The sequence below is a fragment of the Anopheles gambiae genome, chromosome 3 (assembly GCF_943734735.2).
Source record: "Anopheles gambiae chromosome 3, idAnoGambNW_F1_1, whole genome shotgun sequence".
Lineage (NCBI taxonomy): Eukaryota > Metazoa > Arthropoda > Insecta > Diptera > Culicidae > Anopheles > Anopheles gambiae.
The window spans coordinates 85,273,370-85,290,053 of NC_064602.1; the positions used below are offsets into that span (position 1 = coordinate 85,273,370).

At 39.8% G+C, this 16,684-nt stretch overlaps 1 protein-coding gene across 7 annotated transcripts in view; it reads right to left on the reverse strand.

Annotated features, from left to right (window-relative positions):
* Window positions 1–14,115, reverse strand: part of LOC1271194 (protein yippee-like) — a 93,618-nt gene extending 79,503 nt beyond the window's left edge. For 4 of the 7 annotated variants that reach the window (XM_061656137.1, XM_061656132.1, XM_061656125.1 and 1 more), the window contains exons 1-2: window positions 13,270–14,115; window positions 10,600–11,082 (exon numbers count right to left, since the gene is read on the reverse strand). The gene's annotated coding sequence lies outside the window, so the exon portion shown is untranslated. The remainder of the gene's footprint in view (window positions 1–10,599; window positions 11,083–13,269) is intronic. The other 3 variants (XM_061656138.1, XM_061656142.1, XM_061656128.1) reach the window with 3 other exon arrangements.
* Window positions 14,116–16,684: the final 2,569 nt, after the last annotated feature.

The window sequence follows — 16,684 nt, forward strand, 5'->3', positions numbered from 1 at the left end:
GCATAAAACATCATTCTGAGGTCATTTTTTACAGAAATTCCAAGTGTATTCAGTTATTATGAGAATAATCAGTGTAAGAACACAAAAATCTTTCAATTTGTTCCCTTTTAGATTAAATTTAGTAATAACTGCGATTAAGTCAAATAATGCATGAATAAATATGAAATAAATAAATATAAGTATGAAAATGTTAACATAATAATCTAAACCGAGGCAATACCAAGAAGCATTAAAAAAAGAAATTACTAATGAGCCAAATCACGCAAATTACAGACAAACAAATATAGCTTCAATAATTTTAAAAAATATCTAAAATATAAAACATAAACTTTAACTTTCTAAACTCTAAAATACAAACTTAAATCATAAAAAATAACACAAAATAGCGATTAGCACATATGTTGAAAAATAACTTTAGTAAAGTAAAGATAAGAAATGATTACTTTATAAAAACTCAACATAAAACACATCACATTAAGCAACGCTCAATGAAATGAGTTTTTACCATAAAAAGGTAATCAGTAGCTTAATTAGCCAAAAATGAATTAAATTACATAAATATATCACAATTTATGTAAGTACTCTAACCCACAGCAAAAATAAAGTTAAAAGTTCATTTTTTTTCTAATATCAATAGTACATCATAAAACTGCTAATAAAATGATAAATCGTCAAAAACTGAAAAAAAAACTGAAAAAAAACATCGTCAAAGCTAAAACGTTCCTGAAACATTTAAACATCCATTTATCAAACGGCAAATGGAGCCAATCCTATGACCAAGTCGCACCAAGACAATGAACCCACCCTGGTGGCAATCACTTGGGTAATTAACTCGGCCACATAAAGAACATTACCCGCGCATCCCCATCAACAGCATCCAGCCACTTGATCGCAAGGACACAGAACGGCACATTCGCACCAGACGGGCGCGTTCGATGACATGAGCGGGCATACAATGTGGCCGCGAGGGATTGCTTTGTTTATTCGTAAAACCTGCTCGCCGATGCTGCCCGCGACTGTTAATTGGCAAACACTCGCGAATATATGTGACTGCTGCAGCTGCCTGTTCTCTCCCACCAACACCAGGACACATTTCCCTTCACACGCTCCACCCAGAAGGATGCTGCACACAACACAACACCCTTCGTGGTTATGACCTGCGGTGCACTTTTCTCCCGTGGCGTAAAGCGCCCTCCCGCAATGGGGAAAATGGCAATGGGTCGATTGAAATGTTTCAATGATAAACGTCTTTGTCCACTAGGAACCTCGGGATGTATGCCGGCGCGAGGGGTTGGATCCAGTTTCGGGCGGGAATAAACAGCAAGGCGCTGTGAACAAATAAGAACAGCATGAGCGCCCGGCGGACCCGACCTGGGAACTGAGCACCATTAAACACGCCCGGTCACACTTGCTAAAAACGATGCACTTCCGGCATAGTGGCGTGGATGTATAAAAAAACAACGGACGGGAGAACTGACGTCTAACGTTTTTTTGTAGCTGCCAACAAGCTGAAAGTGTACGGCCATGATGAGGAAGAACGAATCATTCCAGTCGCCGGTTGGTTTATTTTGCAACCAACTCGATGGGGATACGAGGAGAAGGCAAATGCAGCGGGCAATAATACGGTTGCCCATTAATCATACTTTTCATTCAATTTCGTTCGGTTTGCGCACGAGAAAATCACCATCGGGAGAAGGACAACGCAGCACAGGAAGGGGTAGGGGGTGGAGGGAATGACAGTTTCCGTACCGCTGAGAGCATTGCACTGTCTGGAACGGTGACGATATGGTCGGGTTTTATTCGTTTTATTTTATTTAAATGTGTAGCATCAACGGCGAACCCTCTCCCCTCCTTTCTGTTGCTTTGTGTGAAAACGATTTAAAGTTAATCGATGGATTGCATTATATTTACCAAGGGCATGATCCATTTATTAAAGCAAAGCAAGCGCAGCGGCTTAGTAGTTAGTAAATAAACTTTTACTGTTTAAAATGAAAAAATAATCCGAAGAGTTTAGTAAAGGCAATCGCGTTTTAATATTTAAGAACATCACTTGTAACCAACGAAATTAGCCATGATAATATACAATATACCTTGCAAATAGTTTTACATACTCCAGATACATTAAAAAATGGTGTAAATCTTCTTCAAATGGTAGAGACTTAAACAATTTCATCCCTAGAGCCAAAAACGCAAAATTGTCTAACAAATTGCATAATTTTAGGCGTTTTATTTGATTGATAAGGCTTTTAGAATTTTACAGGTTAATTTGATGTATTTTTAACATATGACATAAATAAATAAAACTAATTGAACATTTATTTTATAACACATACTGTACAACAGTGAACTGGCTAGGGCTGCAATGATCCTCTTAGTTCGATGAAGATGACATATAATGAAGTTAATCATCTGTTTGTATTTGGCATTATTTTGCAATCATTTAAAATCCGGCTACGATTTGAACTCTAACTGCTACTACTACCACATGTGATTCATAGTGTGAGAACCATAGTTAAGATACTTCACCGAGATCTCCGTTATTCATTGAATGTAAAAAAATAATAATAATTTACTCTTGAAAATTGGCGTGCATTGCATACATTTAGGCGTTAAAAAAGACCAGAGGAGATGATGAGTTTAGCGATCTTTTTATTCAACCTACATTCTTACCGTCAATAAGAATCAAAATATTTTAGTGACATTATTTGACCAATTAAAAGAATACATAAGAACATATGATACCCTTCAATCAAAAACCGCTGCGTATGCATTTAGAGCCTATTTAAAAGCCTACAAAGAAATAAAACAATTTATAAAGAAATCGGAGCTAAGGAAACGAATTAAAGAACACCAAAGCAAGAAAAGAGGTGCAAATTGGTGTACACCAAAACCTAAAAAAAATACTCCAACATGGTCAACCTAAAGCAACGTCACTTATAAACGATAAATCGCTCCTTTGTACCCAATTATTTAAACTTCTCGTCGAAACCTAATTGACGACCGTCTTTTAAAGTATACGACCAGCATACAGAGCAAAAAACAGGCGCGGGATGAAAAAGCAGAAAAAAATAACTGGAACAATAAAGTCGACACCGTGCGTTGTAACAGCCCGATAATAAATCACTCTCATTTACTTAAAAAAAAACCCTGACCTGCGAGTTGCAACTTATTTTTTGCCCTCTTCACGCACATTCTTGTTGTGCCGATTCTTTTTTGTTTTTGGGGTTTTTTGCGTTAAGCAGTCAGCAACCCATCCATCTAAGTTGCAAAGGAACTGCACTGGAAAATTAATAGTAGACCCAATTAAATGAGCGAGATTGTTTGCAATCTCGAATAAAAATCGGATAAAAAAGAATATTTTAGCTTGTTTCCTTTGGATGAAAGGATAAAACGGAGCAGCACACAATCAGCATCGTGAATATGTTCATTAGAATTTAATTGGCCCCATTTTGGCTACTCCTTTCACCTTCATTTTTCATTTGACCTTGGTAATATTCTAAGAAAACCTGGCCATTAAATAATCCTATTCAAGTGACAGGTGGATTGACTCCTACAAACCGGATTGTGGATCGTTTTCTAAACGCTTTACTTAAAGTACGAATATTTTACTAAGCAAAACGGAGATTGAAAAAACCCAAAATGACGCAAAGCAAGTTAAACTGAAATTTCGATCATAAATCTTAAGCCAACTTTACTTTAATACTTTAATAGTGTTGAATGTTTAATTCTTTCTCCCTCTTCGTTCGTTCAAAGATCAATACACATGCAATATGGTCTTGCAAATAGTTGTATTTACATTATGCTTCACAGCAAACCTTTTTCTCCACTTTCGCCCAGAGGCCAGCCCTTTCGTGACCGGTAGGCATTAGCGAGACGCCGCTCCAAATTGTTCTTATTTAATTTCCTTTCCGAACGAACAACAGCGCCCAACTCGGCGGGAAGGTGAACATGATCACTATAAATTAGTATTATCGTGACTGCCAAGAGGATGGTAAATTGCTACGGGTGAGGTAGGATAGTTACTTGTTTTATTGCCATTTTTTTCAGGGGTTCTACGGAATTTCCACTCAAAATCTGTTAAGCTTTATTTTTTGTAAAAAACCTTCTTTTTATCGTGGTTAAAATCATTGATTAAATTATGGAAAATAGGCATGTAAAAGCGCAGACTGCTCGCGTTGACGTTTTTACGGCGCCTACATTTATACACAACCTGTTTTAATTTAATTTGTGTCAATCAATCGTTCGATATAAATGTATCAAATAAAGAAATACATTAAAACGAATATTTAAAATACCATACAGCATTTAATCATTCAATTAATATTTAATTTAATTTAAGATAATAAATGCAATACACTCTGTGTACACCTACTAGCTCTATATTGCACTGAGCTTTGAGTGAAAAAAACGCCTAAATGTATGCACAACATGGATCATTTGAGATTGTTACGATTTTTGTCTCAAATAGTGGATTAAAACGAACGTAAAAAAATTATAAATTCACATCTTATGGCGTTCTGCGACATAAAATATAGAAAACATATTTCCATACTCTGGAAAAGCATTATTTAAAGTTGTGTTTCTCAGGCAGCTAGGTTACCTTTGCCCTTAAAAAAACATTCATGCGCATTTGCAAACACAAACCCAAAACAAAACTCATACAAATGCATCCCACACATTCCTCCGGCAATTGTGAGTAAACATCTATGGCCACAACAGATTAGCTATCGATTAAATCATCGATTAAAAGGCCTCACAACCGCCCGGACCCATTATTCATTCTCACGACACACATTCACACGTAACAAAAGGCGCGTGTGCCTACCGACAGAGATGAGGCGGGCGGATTCTGTCTATAACGCACTCAACACAGCAACGCCAACCACCGCACACCAAACACACAGGCGAGATTCAACTCGATCACTACTCGATCGTAGCCCCGTGTGCCTGACACGCAGTGCAGCAGTGCATCTTGAATGCATAATTCACTCGCCTGCCATCCATCTCAGCGAGCAGCTACCCCCGGCTACCCAAACGGGCAATCGATGCAGTTCCATGTCAGTGACAGAATCCCCAGTAAGCACAACCCCTGGGAGAGATTCCGGAGGGACGCATCGGGAAACGGACGGAGTGTGACAATAGCAATAGCAGTAATACCTCCCCTACCGGCAGTAATGGCCGGACCCCACTCATGGGATAACTGCATCCAAACGGCTCTGGGACAAGCGAAGCAAACGACCCGCAACCGAACACACACGTAGGAAGGAAGTGTGGTTCCGCATGCATTGCGTAATGTAACTGCGGCCGAATGCATCTGTATTGTTGAGCGGGGTTTGCCTCCGATTGAGCTTTACGAGGGCAATAATACAATAACCAGTGGTAGGAGAAGATGGGGCAAAATGGGCAGGCAAACGAAGTAATGAAGCTGGTGTATTCAGTATTCAATTGTATTGAAGGTGTTGAATTTACACCGTTTGACAAATTAAATTACACTCAGTTATAAAATGAGGGTTTTTATCATCAAAACGCAAGTTGCTAAGGTTCATTTTATTTATTAATAATTACCCATTCTTGAGTGAAATATATAAATCTAGCTGCGTTATCTAAGAACTGACCATTACTTAACATTTTTTGTAATTTACATAACTATTTTTAAACATAAATGTACAACGATATCTAAGGTGGCCATTTTACGCCATCTTCTGCTTTACAAATATATCAATTGCTGTACACGCTCAGAACTGTCAGGCCAAATATGCATGTGAAGGGGAAAAAGGTGAAAGAATGAATAATTTGAATTCACTTAACATGCTAGTAAAATCATTTCGTCGCAGAATCATCGGATTGTTTAACAGATATGCTACAAATCTTAGACCAACATAAAACCAGCATATTCAAATGAAGGGGTTTCCAAGTCGAACGCGCACATCATTATTCACCACTTCCAAGATGTTTTTCAACAACTGTCCAATGATCTGTTTGCATCATCATAAAATTTCAAGCCTTACACATGATTTTCAACGTGCCACAAAGAACTGCCAAACTCAATCCAGCTTGAGACGTGTTGAAAATCATGTGGAAGATCTGAAACATTATTGTGATGCAAATAGAACATTTAACAGCTGTTGAAAAACATCTCGCAATCAATGTAAAATATTGTAGACATTCGAAAGCATCAACGTACCTGAAGTATATCTCCATAAATTCCGAAACCTTCTTAGAATTTACTGCGAAGATTTGAAAAGTTATTTGCTAAACCTACGATCTGAACATCCCATAATGTTTATTTAAATAAAACTGAAAACAATATTGTCTTACAGGGTTTCCAAGTCAGTTTCAAATGTAAACATTGTTATTCATCGCATCCCAGATGTTTTTCAACAGCTGTCAAATGGTTTATTTGCTTCAAAATGAAATTTCACTTTCAACACATGATTTTCAACACATAACAAAGAACTGTCAAACTCAATCCAGCTTGAGTCGTGTTGAAAATCATGTTGAAGAAATTAAAAATTATTGCGATGGAAATGAAATGTCAGATTGATGTGGATTAACATCTTGCACGCGGTGAATAACAATGTTTACACTAGAAAGTGACCTGGAAAACCCTGAAAAACCAAATAAGAAATGACAAACAGCTTGTAACAAGCTTCATGTAAGTAATTTAAATTATGTTATAAGTGACCTAATTCCAATCATTGAAAAATTGATACTCTTGAGCCAAAAATGCTGAAAACATACACTTCCTCCGTCCCAGTATGATATTCTACGTCACGACAGTTCTGTGGCACACACAAGTGAGAAAATCCATTTTCTCGACGCAATTGCGCGCGCGTTCAATGAAATCCAATTGATACAGAGCGAGAAAGAGAGAGATAGACAGGCGAGAGCAATACACCCCACAAATCGTTCAAACGTTTTTCAACCCTGTCCACTCAAGTGGGAAGAAGGCCCAGGGAAGGTAGCAGGTGGGGAGTAAAGCAAAGTTTGACAACACAAAACAGCTGGTAGCAGCAACCTGCTAGCCCTTGCACAGCAACACCATCCGAAACCACCACAAACACACACACACACACACATGGAGAAGCCATAATGGGTTTAGTGTAACATTCAGCCAGCCTCACACAACCACTTAGTCGAGAGTCGTGCTTCGCACACCGGCCACCAGATGGCGGTGCGTGTGGACCGATGGGAGCGAACGCGCGCGCCATTGCTCTCCAAAATTCTCGCACCCGACCCGAAAAATCGAATTGAAGCGAGACGGCAACAATAATAATAACAAACGTACTGCGCAGCTTCAGATTTTTCACAACCGCGCACGCACACCCAACGTCTCGCTCGCGGTTTGTCGCTCGGAAACAGTGCTAAATTTCCCGCACGCCAAAAAGGGAAAACCCCAAAATCAGGTCCGGTCAATGTATGGAGTTGACATTCACACAGTTTTTGTGCTCCTGTGTTTTGATTTTTTGAGGCCACCGGGAACGTCGGCCCCTAGGACTCTCTGCGATTGTTTGTTTCCTTTTTTTTTGTAACACGTCCCTTTATATTTTGTGTGCGATGGTGTTGGTGAGATGGGGAAAACTGGCACACACAAGATACAGGATGGAAAACACGGTTGAGAAATGCATTTTGGGAGAAATAGGACCTGAGAGTTCATTAATTTCATTTTTTTGTATCATTTTTGATAATGTTAATTTATTAACCGAAATTATAAAAGGTTAAAACAGTGAAAAATAAATTAATAAATTCTAAATTTGAGCAAACAGATGTATGTAGGCTTGAACCCTTCCCAGCCAAATTGGATCACAATATTTACATCGTTGCTTTTAAATCACAACAACGCAATTTCTGAGCCTCTCTCAGCAGGAGAGCAGAAGGGCAGACATTGTGCTCACTCCACGTTCATAAGGGACAACAACAATTGAAGAATATCTCCATGAAATGCAAGACAATCTAACAAATAATCTTCTTTAATTCATTCAAAAAGGACTTATAAGCAGCTTTTATTCTGAAAAATAGATATCTTTAAATAACCATTTGTTTTTTCTACAGCTGTTTTTGGCGTAAACATTTGCATAACGCTATCGAAAACAAGTAGGGCCTACAACACACCTTGCCTTGTTTCCCTCACGGGCGAGCGAAGAGAGATTTTCCAGTAATTGAGAAACATCCTTCAACCCATAGCAAAAGAGCAAAAGAAGAACTGCAGCACAGGGCGAGAGCGAGCGAATGCGAGAGAGAGAGAGAATCACAAACGAAAAACTGTGTTTTCGTCCTCCGTGAGCTGGAAAATGTTTACAAACAAAACGCATTTACGCACCACAACGGCCATTAATTGCGAAACGGCGCCGATTGGGAAATAGAGCACACCCCGACCATTATGACTTGATAACGACAATGCATAAAATGGGGGGATGATGATATGATGCTGTGGTTTGGATCCGGGTTTTAATGGCTGTAGCAGACGCTTGTTGTGATTTTCTTTGGGAAGGAAAACAAACATTTAGTACATAGAATCAAGCAGCATTATTGTGATAGAATCTTTCGCTGCTGTTTATTTTACAAACGTCACTGTCAACGGTTATCTGCCAGCAGCAATCAGGCGCCAGCCATAATTATGCCATTTATAATTCAACAACGGCACACGACGTTATGCTCGGCTTACCTGTGCAGTTTTCCAGCAAGATTTTCCAACGAGATTCCGACAGGAGATTGACGATTACACGTGACCGAAAGCGGGGCACGAACAAAGGCGCCAAAGGGAAGCAATTGGGGTACGTGTCCTGGGAAATCGGAAGGCTATCCAGGAAATCGATCGCCTCACAACCTGAAGGCCCCCCTCGGGGTTTCTTATCGATTTTTCCACATTATTTGTGTCGTTGGTTTTCCACTACTGCTCCCCCGCCCGAGGGAAAGCAATTCCAATTGTTCTCACAGCTGTGATTTCGCACTGGAACTGTCGAGCGAAGTTGCAGTAAAAAGGAGAACCGTTTCTGCGATAGTTTCCTTTCCTCTCTGCATGTACCTAGCGCCCTTGTCCACTTGTCAATTGTATTGATTTGTAGTATTATCAAGCGTTCTGTCTCCCGGCGGCTACCAGACGAGAAAATTATACAGATAACAATTGAATCTCAATCATCGAAAGTCAATCTAGTAGGGCAGATAAAAGAGGAATTGGCTTTTATGAAAGAAGATGAATGCTGTCAACAATTGATTCCACGAAACCAATGCAATAAGTTCAAGGCAAATCTGAACGCTTTATGATAAGCGTTCAATTAGCATTCTTGTGATTTATGCAGCAAAATATGAGAGATCTCTCTTAGGGAGTAAAAAAAAAGAAAATTTATAGCTAAGTAACGACATTATGCATAGCAACGTGCATACATTTAGGCGTAAATTTGAAGCAAAATTGCTTTAGCAGAGATATCTTGATCAGTCTAAAGGCTTATTATAACAACTTGCAATTGGTTTACCATTTTTTAAGTATATTAATGTAAGGAGTAATATTTAAGAGCAATTAAATTTGATACATACTTTTGTAATTTCTCATAAGAGATATTTTTATATGTAAGTAAATAAGCGAATTATGCTCAATCATTAAAATTTGTATTCAATTTTATTTCTTGAAGCTACAACCTGAAGCTCCTGAAGGATTATCCCATTTGTAATCTTCAAAAAATACCTTGTAGTAACTTAACGACTGTAGCCCGAAGTTATACAATTGGTATAACAAAATCCATTAAATTAACTAAAATTCTTGAAAATTGTCAACGCAACCAATTTAATGGTAATGTAATGAAAAAGTGAGAAGAAATCCAAGTACAATCAGAAAAAGATGCACGAAAGGTACAAATTCTTGCCATTTTGCTGCCAAACATACCCAAACAATTTAAAATACCCAAACAGAGCAGGATATTAAAAAGCTTTAAGAACACCAAATACCTTTCTAGAACTCAATAAGTACTCTTACTTACAAAACAATACAGTTTCCCCGGTTTATGATACCGCTTCAAGAGTGAAGGCAAGTGCGTCACGTTCAAATTGTTCCAATTCTCGGAACTTTATTTCGCAGCACTAGGCACCACCCAGCGTTTACGGGCGGGCGAAATGAAAAATCGAATAGAAAAGAATGCTTACATCTGGCCATATTTCTTTGTTTCCCGAAGCGACGAGCATAATTTCGCACTCACCCCGCGTTTTGCAAATGCTCTGTGTGCGTGTGTCGAACCACCAGAGAGAGGGGATAGAACGGAACACTGCTTAAGCATAGCAACCGGATTCGACGAATCCTGCTCGGCATAAATATTCATTTGATTACATCGGGAAAACGCGCACTAAAGCGCTCGCACCAGCGCTGAAACGTTGATTTTCCAAACATTCGCGCACTACACGCGTACATTATTACATTCAGATTGATGGCTGACACTCGCTGAAGCACGTGGAGAATGTAAAGATCTTTCTGTTGGTTCAATTACGTCGTAAACTATGCAGAAGCAGGTTTCCTTCCTTCCCTCGAACGAGTGCTAGAAATGGTTTGCTTTTCCGCATGTTGTTACAAGCATGATAGTCTTGGTATAATAAATGGATATCGGAACTTACCTTAAGCCTTTCCCACTTCAAGAACGTTCGACTGCTGATTGATTGATGGTTTGTTCTTTAAACGCGATCACCCAACACGCACTAATGAAGCAAACGATTGCACTGCTTCACACCCTTCCGAACTAACCACAACTTGGCTCTATCAAACGAAAGCTTAACTAACCAACCTGACCAACCACACCGATAAACGATCGTTTTTTTCCCCCTACTGCAATTCAAACACTTCACTCACGCGTACAAAACAAATTGAACCTCAGTAAACAAGCGCAGCTCGCTGTTTTTTTGGCCAACCTGCGCCCGTGATCTTGCTACCGTTGTGCGATCTTGTGCCGAGAACTTGTGCGCGTGGCGTTGGGAAGGAACTGTAGTGATGCGTTGCACTGCTGCACAACGTTAGCGTACGCGCAATTCCTATCGCAATTCACAACAGCTGGTAAGAATTATGCAATGCCCGCCAACGCCACCCACATCGGAATCGGTTACCTAGTGAGAGGAGAGTGAGAGAGAGAGCGAGAACAAGAGCGATTAGTACATATCGAATCGTATCGGATAAGTAGCACCTCATATGGGTTTATATAGGTGGTTCTTCTTCTTCTTCTTTGGCTCAACAACCGATGTCGGTCAAGGCCTGCCTGTGCCCACTTGTGGGCTTGGCTTTCAGTGACAAATTGATTCCCCCCCATAGCAGGATAGTCAGTCCTACGTATGGCGGCGCGGTCTATTTGGGGATTGAACCCATGACGGGCATGTTGTTAAGTCGTACGAGTTGACGACTGTACTATGAGACCGGCTGAATATAGGTGGTTACACGGATCTAATTACCAAACGGCGGTCAGGTTTTGTGGTCAATTTTATAGGGTTTTTAAAGAAGATAATGTTCACACCGTAGTCCGATGTAAGATTCGCCTTAGATTTATACCAGGTATATCGGATATTCACGTCTTTCAATTCCAGGCAAACTAAAACGCCACGCTAGTTACATGGTTTAAGCTATCATTATCTAAAATAAACCAACCTTTTTTTATTTAGGTTTTTTTCCTTATTCCGCTGAACAGTTGTACTTGCGAGATGATCCTTATTTACAGAAATTTGAATGCTTGTAAGGCTGTCTAAGCTTGATTGCCTCTTAGGAATTCCTCATCTTGTGTATAATAACCGTAACATTGTTTTCAGATAGACATCGTGTAGATGAGCTTGCTCCATCATTCCTGTTCTTTTTCGCATTGCTTATCATAATAGGTTTGAAGATATACACATTTCTGTACGTGAATTTGGCCTGATATTGGCAACAATGTTTTAAGTTGAATGTTGTAAATATTCAAAAAAAAAAACAGATGTTGTTCTCCAGAAGTCTTTTTGAATCTAATTACATTGGGAGTTTTTCACTCTTGGTGAACTATAGACCATGTTCACCATGGTTCATCAGGTTTTTTTTTTATTTTAATATCGCCTGAAAAAGCCTATAGTAATCACGCAAATAAATTTTGGATCAATTAATCAATTTACGTCGGAGAAGCGCTGATAAAGTAACGAACAACGGTAGCAAAAACTTGGATTTTATTCACAGGTTCATGTGATGGTCTGATAGATTATCTATGAAATAGATTCAAAACGTAGTACATAGGGTCAATTTGGTCGAGAAAATCAAAATCAACCGATGCATCATTTCCATCAGACATTGTACGCTATTATGTATGAGCTGGCCCTGAACTAGAGACACATTTCCCATGCCTAGGTTTGGGCCTATGCCACTCGTAATCGGCTCAGTATTCGTTCATTAATCTCTAACTACTAGGAGGATAGTAAATCCAACCGACATATAGTTCAGTGTTGTCGATGTATCAACTCCAACCCAAAGAAAACCATGGCAGAATAAAAATAAAGATAACATTGGCTAGCAGATTGCATACATTCAGGAAAAATGAGTCAGGAAATATTGTCCTAATTTCGTATTTCTTATTTATTTCTTTCAGTCATTTAGAGGCTTCAACGACCCTACATAACCATACTTAAAACTAATTCCTATCCTGTCAGAAACTAATCAACGCTGGTTCTATGTAATCTATGTAAAATCTTCTTTAATTTTGCAAAGTTCATATAAAAATCTACGCTATTACCTAAAGCGTTACAGGATCTACTCATTCTGGACAGTGGGTCTCTTGAGCCTTACACTGTGGAGGAGAAGTCAGCTACTAACAACGGTCTAGGTCTAAGTCTGAGTGACTCTTCTAACCATGGATGATAAATAAAAAGTTGTAAATCGTTAAGAAAAATAGTGGGAATAGTTCAGGCCTTGAGAAAAATGATAAAAATAATACAATCTAAAGAAACCAGGGACCACAAAAATGCACAATCAAATGTAGTGTGTGCCTCGAAACGCTCATATAAGGGAGATATTTGGACAACATGGGGCCACTTTATTGGGGCCTCTAGACAAAAGAAAAAGAAAAAAAGGGTACCAAAACAAGTCGAAATGGTTGAAGAAACTTTTAGCATGCTGATCTAGCAGATATTTCGTATCCAGGAAGCCCCAAAAAGGATGTTATTGTTGGGTAGAAGAACTCAGCGACCTCCATGTCTACTACGATACGGCCCTCAAGTGTCCAGACACTATCAATTCCCAACCATCTTTTCATCCATTTTCCGGTGTAATTTCTCTAATGTACTTACTTACTCATTTACAATGAAGTCCCAATGACGAATGTCGTGTATTTCATTATCGGCAACACAGCGCGAGTGGACCAGAACCTTCTTTCACCACCGATTCTGCCCACCGATGCACGGGGTTTTCCCAACAAAAACCGCGATGCAAGGTTTTCCCCCACAGCAAACTGCCCCTACCGACACACACACACACACATGCATGCATGCACACAAAACCCACTGACCAATGGAACCACTTGGATTGGAAAATTGCACTTTCCACAGGTTCAACGCAGGTTCGGGCCGTTCACTTTCGCTGCTCCATAAACCTTGCCCCAATCTTGGGCCAAGAACAATCGGCCAGCTTTTCCCTCTGCTGCCACCACTGCGGCCCCACTACACCACTACACTCCCTCACTACACTCCCTTTCAGCGCTGGCGACCGTCTGTCTGTCTCTTGCCGTTTTTCGTCCCCACACACACACACACGCACGCACGCTCGCACAGGGTTCGCGGATATCTTTTCCTCCTCTGACCATCAACCATCGATTACAGCACAACATAGAACACCCGCACGCACGCACGCAGCCCTACTTGGATTAGAGTGTTTTCGTTTTGCAATTGTTTCGATGTTCGCCACTTGCTGGCACTTTCTTCTGCCTGCTAAACACCTTCCCGTCCAGCTACCACCACGATCGTTGACAATCGTTCACGTTACAACGCGGCACGGCTTCGTCGGTGAAAGGATTTTTTAGCGGACAAAACACACAAATTGCGTGTTTGGTTTTCGGTGTCCCAGCGAGAAACTACTACACCGCTGCTGCTGCTGCTGCGGCTGTTTTGGAACCCTCCGCGGTGCTCGCTCTCGATGGAGCAACAGAGCGCGCGAGCGAGTGGGAGAGATATACGACGGAGAGCAAATACACGCACACACACACGCGCGCGTAGGCACATTTTGATTCTTACCCTTTCCCATACACACACACACAAACACGCTTCCCAATACACTGCCACGGCGTACAGGACGCACGGATGGGTGAGCTGAACACTACAAAGGGAGGTGATTGTGTGCGTGACGCATCCGTGGCGAGAAAATGCTCCGTAAAAATGTAAACAAATAAAGAAAGGCTTTGATATTCGCACAGCTGCAAACCTATAAAAACCGGAATTGTTTATAGATAAGATTATCGCATCAGTTGTTTAAAGATAAAACAGTGTAAATAATTGCTTCAAAAACACCGCCTCACACATGTGGGGCTGTGGACCAAGAAAAAAAAATACGACTCAAACTATATGAAAGCGAAAACGAGAACACAATACATTTGTTATTGTTGCTGTCTCGCTTTGGTGCGTTGTATTGAAGGGTAGTTGAACACTTTTAATTTTACCAACACTGTCCCAGCAACAGTTCGGTATAAATGTTGGAATTCATGGAAGTTCTTAAAAAAAACGAGTCTTTTTTAGCAAAATATGGCCGAAGCCATAAAAATATTGATTTAAATTAAACGAACAAAACATTCCTATATATATTTTCTCAGATGTACCAAACCAAGAGGAACACGTTCTTTAGTAGTGGTGGGAGCTCGGAATCGGACCTACCCGATTCCAATTCAGTGTTCGCAATCAATCCCGGAGCCGATTCCGGTGTTGGAATCAATTTTAATTCCGATGCTGGAATTGATTCCGATTCTGGAACCGATTCCGGAGACGATTCCCGAGCCGATTCCGGAGTTGGATACAGAATCGATTCTGGAATCGGAATCGGCTCCAGGAACAGAATAGGGTTTGGAATCGGAATCGACCTGGGAATCCCAATTTGTTCCGATAAGGGAATCAGAATTAACTCTAGAATTGGAATTAGTTCTGGAATGAGAATCAGCTCTTGAATTGAAATAAGAAGTATGAGAAGCAAAATCAGCCCAAACATCTCCGAAAGAATGGATCGTTTACAAGTAAATTTTGATTCTTTGCGCCTAGCATCATTGCATCAAAATGTCAATTCTTATGGAGATGCCGACTACGATTTCGAAGCCAATTCTGATTTAGGAGCCAATTTCGATTCCAGAGCCGATTTCGATTTCGGAACCAATTCAGATTCCGCAGCCGATTCCGGAGTCGATTCCGAAATCGATTCTGGAACTGATCCGAACCTAATATCCGGAATCGATGCCAAAAACTTCGTAGCTGGCCGGATTCGATTCCGACGAAAACTTCATTTTTCCCATCACTATTAAGTTAGGAATGAAATAATAAAACGAAAAGAATAACCAATTTGTGCAATTTGCTGTACGGTATTTTAATAGGAAATAAGAAATAATAAATGATACAATTTAATCAGCGAATAGAATAACTAAAGCGCAGTTATCAATTAAAGTGATGAAGAGGTATAATCATTTAGTCTAACAAGAAAAAAACAACAAAGAGAAACAACAATGAGGTGTGAAAGACACAAGATATCGAAAAGTGTGACTTATTAACCAAGCACCACCACCACATAAATAGAAAAATCTTTATCTTTAAATAAAATAGCAAAAAATATAAGAAACTTTCTTTACTTCCTGTATAACGTACAATAAATGTGCCAATTATTGTAGCAAAACAGTTAAACGAAAAGATTATAGTTAAAATATTCCATTTATTTATCCACACCTTGTGTCGCACAAATTTGCACAGGATGCACACTTTACACATGTTCTCGCGACAATTTGCATTTTCTTTTGCCAAGAAAATGCAAACAACCCCTTCTTCTTTCCTGCATTATCCTCTTGCTTCCAACGTATTTGTGTGTTTACTCAAGATGTATTTTTATTACATTTTCGTGTTTTGTTTATTCCTGCATAGTTTTCGCTTAACAATAGCTAGTAAAGTGGGTGCATTTTTTGGGGAGAGGGGGGTGGGGGAGGGGGGCGGTGTAAGAGTAGTAAGAACCAACGACACTACACACTCATCTTGCGCTAAACGAACGAAAAGCTTCTCTTACAGAGTCTATTGATTTTTCCGCTGTTGTGTCGATGTGTACGTGTGTTACTCTCCCTCTCTCTGTCTCTCGGTTGTGTACTTTAAAAAATTACATTCCCTCCATTTGCTTTGCTTAACTAACCCTTTCTCCTTCTTATCGACACACACTCACACACACAATAGTATGTTAACGTTGCACCCTTTGTTTTCCTTTTTTCTTTTTACTGCTACACACATTTGACCAGTTATGCTGTTTCTACATTCTTTTGCACACTACTACTACACCACACACTACCGCCGTGCAAAGTGTTTTTCGATTTCCCCATTCCCCCCGCGGAGTACTTACAACCACTAATTACTATTTAATGCTAAGCCCGGACTTTAGAAGCCCTTCGATTTACACACTTTTTACTCCTTTTTGTTTGAATTACATTACGCACCGGCACGATCGTTCGGCGCTCATTTTCATTGTACACTTACACAC